This window comes from Bidens hawaiensis, unplaced genomic scaffold (genome assembly GCF_021521415.1).
Source record: "Bidens hawaiensis isolate Kalapana, Puna unplaced genomic scaffold, B.hawaiensis_p1.1 tig00020218_1, whole genome shotgun sequence".
In the NCBI taxonomy this organism is placed as follows: domain Eukaryota; kingdom Viridiplantae; phylum Streptophyta; class Magnoliopsida; order Asterales; family Asteraceae; genus Bidens; species Bidens hawaiensis.
This window is the reverse complement of record NW_027493073.1, coordinates 74,499-83,084: the sequence shown is the minus strand read 5'-3', so window position 1 is coordinate 83,084 and position 8,586 is coordinate 74,499. Positions and strand designations below refer to the sequence as shown.

General features: G+C 36.3%; 2 pseudogenes across 1 annotated transcript; both read left to right on the top strand.

Moving 5' to 3' along the window:
* Positions 1–410: 410 nt before the first annotated feature.
* On the top strand, positions 411–4,678 carry LOC143560068 (serine/threonine-protein phosphatase 5-like; annotated as a pseudogene). Its single transcript, XR_013140048.1, has 12 exons — positions 411–540; positions 603–772; positions 847–918; positions 1,466–1,617; positions 2,660–2,768; positions 2,836–2,953; positions 3,026–3,173; positions 3,269–3,516; positions 3,588–3,713; positions 3,794–3,894; positions 3,994–4,068; positions 4,169–4,678. The product of XR_013140048.1 is annotated as a serine/threonine-protein phosphatase 5-like (transcript).
* Positions 4,679–5,641: 963 nt separating this feature from the next.
* LOC143560067 (uncharacterized) lies at positions 5,642–7,153 on the top strand (annotated as a pseudogene).
* Positions 7,154–8,586: the final 1,433 nt, after the last annotated feature.

Genomic DNA, 8,586 nt, shown 5'->3' with positions numbered 1-8,586 from the left:
TATTCATTTGTCAAACGAACACATTAAGAATGTAACTGGATTTCAATTCATATTCTTACTGGAATGTTTAAATTCCAAATCCAATTCATTAAAATTTTTAATCGCATGCAAATTCCAATTCCAGTTCCATTCCATTCTGTGAAACGAACACGCCCTGAGTCAGCTGAGACCACCCATTTCTTAAACAGGTCAACCCAAACCGACCTGTTAAAAAGTGGGTTGACCCATCAACCCGACACCCTTAAGTTTATTAAAGGTAGGGTAAAGATATGTAATTATATAATATTACAAGGGAGTAAAGTAAAACATTTCCAGAAATCAATGATATGAAAGAGGCGCCGGAAGAAGCATTCATCTAGGGCAAATCCATCCATCCAAACCACGGTGTTAACAGAACACTGTCTAATGCACTCAACACACCATTAACTGTAACCCTAAACCACAATCAATCAATCTCACTCACTCACTGCCGACGTATTATGCCATCAATGGCTTCACAGGCCGAAGAAATCAAACAACAAGCTAATGAAGCCTTTAAAGGTACGTTGAATCAATCATACAGTACAGTTGTTACATGTCTACTCAATCACTCATATTTGCAGCTAATAAGTTTTCACAAGCGATTGATTTGTACACAAAGGCGATTGAATTGAACGGTGAGAATGCTGTGTATTGGGCGAATCTTGCTTTTGCACATGCTAAGTTGGAGGAGTACGGCAGTGCCATTCAGGATGCGTCTAAGGCTATTGAGATTGATCCTAAGTACTCCAAGGCATGCTGATTTGTGTTTCTTTCTTAATCGGATATGTTAGGCTTTTGTTTTGATGAGGCTTTTGGTGCTTTTAGGGTTATTATCGGCGCGGTGCTGCGTATCTTGCTATGGGGAAGTTTAAAGAAGCACTCAAGGATTTTCAACAGGTTTGTGTTGTTTGAATCATATGGAGAACACTATAAGGCTACTTGTTGTGGGGCTTCAATAGGGGCGGCAAAAGTGATGTGGCGTGGTCGTAACGTGGCGCTTTAACGTGATGTTTAAAGCCTACCACAACAAGTAGCCTAAGTAGGTAGTGTTTGTGTGGTTAAGTCATTATTATTACTGATGTTTGAGTCACAGTATGCTTGTGCTGGTCACTTGATGCTTTCTTGCCTATTTTACGCTTTTAAATGTAGATGAATCTTGTAAAATGCTTTTAGGTTATTTATTTAGAAGAGTGTTTATTCTCAAGTTTTATGTTAATCATGTGGTTCAATCCTAAACAAACAATTACGTAATCTCTATATTATTTTTTACGTTTCTATTACAAGTGCTGGCTTAACACACTTGATAGTAATCTAGTACTAATTTGTTAGGATAATGTTAAGCATCATCAGTTTATTTTAATGTTTAGGTTTAGGACATTGTGTACCCGTTTATTTTGTGCAGAAAATGCTTTCAACTGAACGTAAACCTTTAATATGAAACTAGGTGAAAAGAATATGTCCAAATGATCCAGATGCTTCTAAAAAGTTAAAAGGAATGTGAAAAGGCTGTTATGAAGCTCAAGTTTGAGGAAGCGATTTCGGTACCTGCTTCTAAACAAGTCTCAGTAGCTGAGTCCATCGACGTCCGAACCATAGGTAACATTTTTCTTATAATTATTGCTTATTGATATGTTTTAGTGGTTTACACTTTTCCTTTTAGGCGTTTCTTATTTCAAAGTTCTTATTTTTACAAACGAGTAGTTATTTTCTGTAGAAGTATAGGCCTTCAGAAGATTAGTAACTGCTTTTACATACTACCTCTGACATTAATATTGAATTTTTTGTTCTTTTCTTCTTTCTTTTGCTATTATTAACATTTTTTGTGAGGTTGTTGCTAATAACATACTTATTTGCAATAGTGAAGTTATTTATTGATGGCAAATAGGAACTACTGACTGTTAAAATTTTTCTTGTTTCTTGCTGATGTTGTTACAGTTCATCCTTTGGGGCGTTTGTTAGAAAGTAAAATAATCTAAATTTCTGAAACTTGAATGCGTCTATTTTGCCCCTCATAAAAAGTTTAAATATCTTAGTGCAAAAAAATCAAGTTGACAATACAATACTCCATAAGTTTATCATAATTAATCCCACTGAATAATTTGTGATATATAAACCATTTAATTCAAAGTACAATAATAGGAAATTTACAGTATCCCTATTTTTATCATTTTAGGGACGGGCACAGACTCATCACATCGCTCCCCTCTGGTTGCTGCTGCATCTGTGGCAGTGGCAGTAGCATTAGTGGCTATACTAATGATGGTGGCGGGGCCCATTGTAGCCACTGTGGTCGCATCTGCAGCACTGGCAATGTTTTTAGTGGTCAACAACAAGACTGGTTGGTTGGGTGGTTACACTGGTGGTTTCTTAACAAAGAGTCAATACTAAATATAGGTTTGACCTTAGTAAAAGCATTACGAAATCACAACTAGTTAAATTGTGCAATAGAAGCTATTAGACCATGAAAAAGTTACTAGCTATAAGTTAAGAATAAGGAGTTGTGTTAAAATTGATCTGTGTAGATATTTATAACTTTCTTATGTGCATTTCGGTGTATTAACTGAATGATTACATCCCTTAAAACACGTGCTATAAATCTTATTCTGACAAGTCTTTTTAATTTTTTCTATTTAAATAGATGTGGAGCCACAATATACTGGTGCAAGAATAGAGGGAGATGTAGTAACTTTAGATTTTGTGAAGAAAATGTTGGATGACTTTAAGAATCAGAAGATGTTACATAAACGGTATTATTATTTATATCACATTTATCACTAATATCAACTTTTTCTAACAGTGTTCTTTGTGTCGTAGATATGCCTTTGAGATTGTTCAAAAGACACGAGAAATCTTGATGGCCTTGCCATCTCTGGTTGACATAAACGTTCCAGATGGAAAGCACTTCACCGTTTGTGGTGATGTGCATGGTCAGGTAATTTAAAGATTAATACTTTTATTATCGTTTTTTTATTGTTTTCTATTAATCGACTTTGTATGGATGCAGTTTTATGATCTTTTAAATATCTTTGAGCTCAATGGTCTTCCTTCAGAAGAAAATCCCTATTTGTTTAATGGTGACTTTGTTGACCGTGGATCGTTTTCTGTGGAGGTTATACTAACACTGTTTGCATTCAAGTGTATGTCTCCATCAGGTAACAAGGCTACATCATTTTCTGTTTTTACTCTTTAGCTGTTATTATAATTTTGCGATTTTCATTACTTGGTTTAATTTCTTTATTTGTTCCAGCTATACATCTTTCACGTGGTAATCATGAGAGTAAAAGCATGAACAAGATTTATGGGTTTGAGGGTGAGGTGCGATCTAAATTGAGTGATAAGTTTGTGGAGCTATTTGCAGAAGTTTTCTGTTATTTACCGTTAGCTCATGTTATAAACGAGAAGGTATTTGTTGTTCATGGTGGACTTTTTAGCACTGATGGAGTAAAGTTCTCTGACATCAGAGCAATTGATCGGTTTGTGAGCCCCCAGAGGAAGGTATTTTGTTTACTTTGTATTTTTATTTTGTGAATAAAAGTTGATTATTTTTTATTAAACTTTGGTTTCAGGGCTAATGTGTGAGATATTATGGAGTGATCCTCAACCTAATCTTGGTAGAGGACCGAGCAAGCGTGGTGTAGGTCTCTCTTTTGGCGGAGATGTAACAAAAAGGTTTTTGAAGGATAACAATTTAGGTAACATTTATGTAATGAAGAAAGTTGTTATTTTGAAATTAAGGGTGCATTTTCACTGATTCTTGTGATTTATTTTACAGATTTAGTTGTGCGGTCTCATGAAGTCAAAGATGAAGGGTATGAAATTGAACATGATGGTAAACTCATCACTGTTTTTTCGGCCCCAAACTACTGTGACCAGGTAATTTAATATTGTTGGTCTTTATGCTGTGTAGTTAATTTTAACTCTTACTGTTTATGATTTTGTTTTCTTTTTTTGAAAAATTTTTGGGTAATGCAGATGGGAAACAAGGGTGCCTTTATCCGATTTGAAGCCCCCACCATGGAGCCCAAGATTGTCACATTTTCTGCAGTGGTTAGTTCTTTTTATAATCATGTTGCTTCTTTTTCTGCATTTTCTATATTGATATCTTTTTTTAACTCTTTAATAAATATATAATTTTTTAAATGTTCAGCCACACCCTGATGTGAAGCCAATGGCATACGCCAGCAATTTCCTCCGCATGTTCAATTAGTGTTTGTTTGCTAATGTGGCATTTTGGGTGATACGTGTGGGTAGAAATCGGTTTGGTTTTTCTAATCTACAACTGCAAATATGGCTTGAAGCTCCTGAGACAGGTGTGATGTTACTTTATTGCAAAAGTTTACTTATTTTTCAATAGTTTATGTACCGGAAGCCAAAAACACACAGTGGCCTGAATTATGGGTCTCTGTCTAATGTATTGTCTTTTTGGTATAACTCTGTATCTATCATTTTCTTAGAAAATTTGCTTTGTATTCTTACTTTTTGAAGCTAAAGACTCCAACTGAATTGTCAAGAGCAATAAATAATTTACCTTCAAATGCCAGGCTTAAATACATAGCTATAAATATAATTGTCACGCAAAGCTCAGCATATTTTGAAATATAACTTAATCTGTGGTGTGATAAATATTATCAGGTCCAAGCTTGTTACAAATATAAATGGTCAAAACCTTGAAACTTTTTATCCAATAACTTGTTCAGAAATACCATAATAAAAGGAAGATAGGAGTCTTTCGTTAGGTATTTACCAAATAAGATCGTCTAGTTCCTATTATTTGACAACTTTTAGTGCGTTTGGAAACGAATAAGGCCCGAAACTTGGACCACATATGCTACTATACCACTAGGTGTTGTTTAAGCAAGTACATTAGCTAGTTGATTCTCGGTTTTGACATAAGTTGTGCTTTTCAATTTTTTTCAAGTTAAATGACAAACCACTTTAAAAATACAAGTTCTTTTATATATTTGTAATGTGACTGCCTCGTTATCGAACTGCTATTTGCTACTATGCATGTAAGATCTATGCAGTCAATATTGGTCGTAATATCGGTTATCGGTCTCCATGTGTAATATTGGCCAGGATATTGGTTATCGGTTATCCTCTAGCTACTTGCTACAATTGTTAGTGTTTTGAAAGTTGCAAAAGGTTAATTTGTTAATGGTAGGGGAGTATTGAATTGCTAGTGTTAAATTGCTATATATATATATATATATGTTCTCTACATGATGCTAAAATTACCGATATTCCACTGTGATGACCTATATCTTAAATATCGGTCTTTTTTTACCTCATTAACTGCATAGTGTAGGATCTCCATTGTAGTCAATATCTGTAAATTCTTCTATATGATGTAATGACCATGATTTTGGTTAAGGATTCCATGAATGTTCTAGGATATGACAAATCATTCCATGTGTTCAAAAGATAGAGGCATGCCTTTCTTCCGTGGTTTTAATTTTTAAATAATGAAAAACCCAAGTTTTATTTTTGAAATTAAACAGTATACACTATACGCATTATATTATTTTAGCCGTTACATGTTCCCTTTGAAATTAAATTACATGTCATACCTTTTTCTTTATAAAAAGTACACTATTCACAAGATCTGAGACCCCCTTCTTTTGATGGGATATAATTCCACACTATAAGCAAACTCCAACCTCTTCTGATTCAATTTCACAACTTTCACCAATAACACACCCTCCCCAACAATGCTTACTTTGATCATATTCGTCTTTCTAACATTCACCACTCATCATGACACCCAAACTCACCACCAACCACCACTCACCATGGACCCATCCGAGCTCCAAACACTCTACACCATCATGGAAACCCTATCCTCCGACCGGAAATGGCGAACCGACTACCCCAACCCGTGTAAACCCACAGCCTCTTGGGTCGGAATCGAGTGCAAACCCGGTGTCCAAGAAGACTCCCACCTACATGTCACAAGACTTAACTTTGGCACCCCACCAAACCCCAAGTGCAAAAACACTGCCACTTTCCCTCCACAAATCTTTCAACTTCCATACCTTCAATCCATCTTCTTTTTTCACTGCTTCACCGTAACCAAAACCACAATTAATATTAATTCTATGTCACCACCACCACCTTCGTCTTTGCAACAGCTAAGTCTTAGATCAAACCCTAGTCTTGTGGGTCCCATCCCTCCTCAGTTATTCTCCACATTATCTTCACTTCAAATATTAACATTATCACAAAGCAAATTCTCCGGTGAGGTCCCGAGGGAGATATCGAACTTGTCGTCACTTGTTCATCTTGATTTAAGCTACAACCAACTCACCGGACCCATACCGGTCCAACTATGCAACCTAAAGAACCTATTAGAACTTGATCTTAGCTACAACTCGCTCACCGGTCCGGTCCCAAACCCGATCGGGCGACTCGGCATGCTTCAAAAGCTAGACTTGACATCAAACTCCCCACCGGAAGCATTCCAAACACCATAGGAAGATTGACTTCATTAGTCTTCATGGCATTGAGTAATAATCAGTTTCGCGGGAAACTACCGGCTGGATTATGGGAATTGAAGCGGTTAGAGTATTTAATCATGGATAATAACCCAATGCATATTGCACTGCCCGTGGAATTAGGTCAGCTGACGAAGCTGCGCGAGCTTCGCCTCGCAAACTCCGGCTACACGGGCAACATCCCCTCAACTTTTTGTGACTTGTGGAACTTAACCACGTTGTCATTGCAAAACAACCGGTTAACCGGGAACATACCGCTCGGTATGGCGAATCTTTCACACATTTACCATTTGAATTTGAGTATGAATTTGTTGAGTGGAGTGGTACCATTTGATTCTAGTTTTTTTAAAAGATTAGGTGAGAATTTGGATTTAAGTGATAACAATGAGTTGTGTTTGAATCCCATGCAAGCATTTCAAAGTGGGAAACTTGGAGTTGATGTGTGCAATACAAGTGATACACGTGTGGGTGGTAATACTAGTTATGGGGGGAAGCCATTCAACACATCTCAAGGTCGTGTAGTTGGAATCACTAGGACATGTTTATTCTTTGTGTTTCTTGTTTCGGTTGCCTTCAAATATTAAACATTGATGTTTTCGTTTATTAATTAGTTGATTCAGATTCATATTATAAATTTGTTGTAATTAGGGTTGTTGTTTGCAGGTTGATCAATGGGTTGAACGTGATACAAACTCGAAAATCTTATATAAATGTGTCACAAAGTAACCCAGAAATTGTAACATATATAAACCAGAAGCGACATTTGTATTCTTAGTTTACACGAACATGATCCATTTCCATTTTTTTATATATAAACTATGTTTAAACTAAGCACTCTTATTTTTAAAATATTCAAATTAGACAAAAAAAAAAAAATACAAATAACCTCAAATATAGTTTAGCATGTGACAATGTCTCATTGAACTCTTAATATCTCGAGTGATGGTATTGTATTGGTAACACTAGATAAAATAATTTATAAATATTCTGTTTTTTTTTTTTAATTGGTTGGAGACGCGTAAGGTTAGGAAAGCCGTAAATGATGTGATGTGACAAGTGCAGGTTTTGTTTGAATACGAGATTCATACACCTGAGTTTGTACGTATTTTCTTCATTATTTTATTGGACATCACAACCTTTACCCAATTTATAAAGGGGGGTTTTTACATACACCATGGGGTGTTTTGGAAACACCCACCCATTAAGCCACGGATCGGCCGATCCGTCGCTTATAGCTTGGGTGTTTTTGAAAGTTGTGTTTTTTTTGTCATTTAGCTGTCTTTTTTGTTATTTAATTATGATTTTGTCATTTTGTTGTCTTTTGTTTTATTTACCCCTTATTTTTGTTTTGTTTGGTTTGTTTTTTTCTGGCTCGGGTGTAACCGTTTCTTGATCGGTTTTGGAAAGTGACAACGAAACAACAATTTTGTATGTCCGGTGAAAAGGAACGAGATTTATATAATAATAACGACTTATGTTTGTTTTCTTTTATTGTACGTCGGGTGTGGTAACAGAATTTTTGTCGGTTTTAAACTAATAACGAAACAACAATTTTAAGCATAACGCATGACCAGATTTATAAAATAATAATAATTATTACATTACTTGTTCGAAAAAAAAACAAACGAGTTCGGAAAAAGTAACAGCATACAAAAAACAAATCTAAAATGCGGCACCACCCGCGTCGTCATCTCTCCCCTCCTCATCGAAACGTGGCGCCGGTACCATGTACTGGGCTCCATGCTGCTGAGCAGACAAATAACCAACCATCCAGGTCACCTGGGTCTCTAGTCTCAGTAGCCGGGAGTCAGTGGCCGGATCTAAACGCACCGCGCGATGTGTACGCGGAACGCGCTGCGGGTGCTGATGCGGTGGCTGTTATGAGCACGATAAGTTAACGTTAATAAGACGAAGATACCAAAAAGAAAATTAAATGATAAAATATAACGTACCTGAACATCGTCCTCATCCATGTCAACCGCGGGGCCCTGAATTTCCACCTCCGGCTCCTCGATTGGCGGAGGCTCAACAAGTGGGACCTCTTCGTATGGGGCAGAATTGAAATTAGTGACCA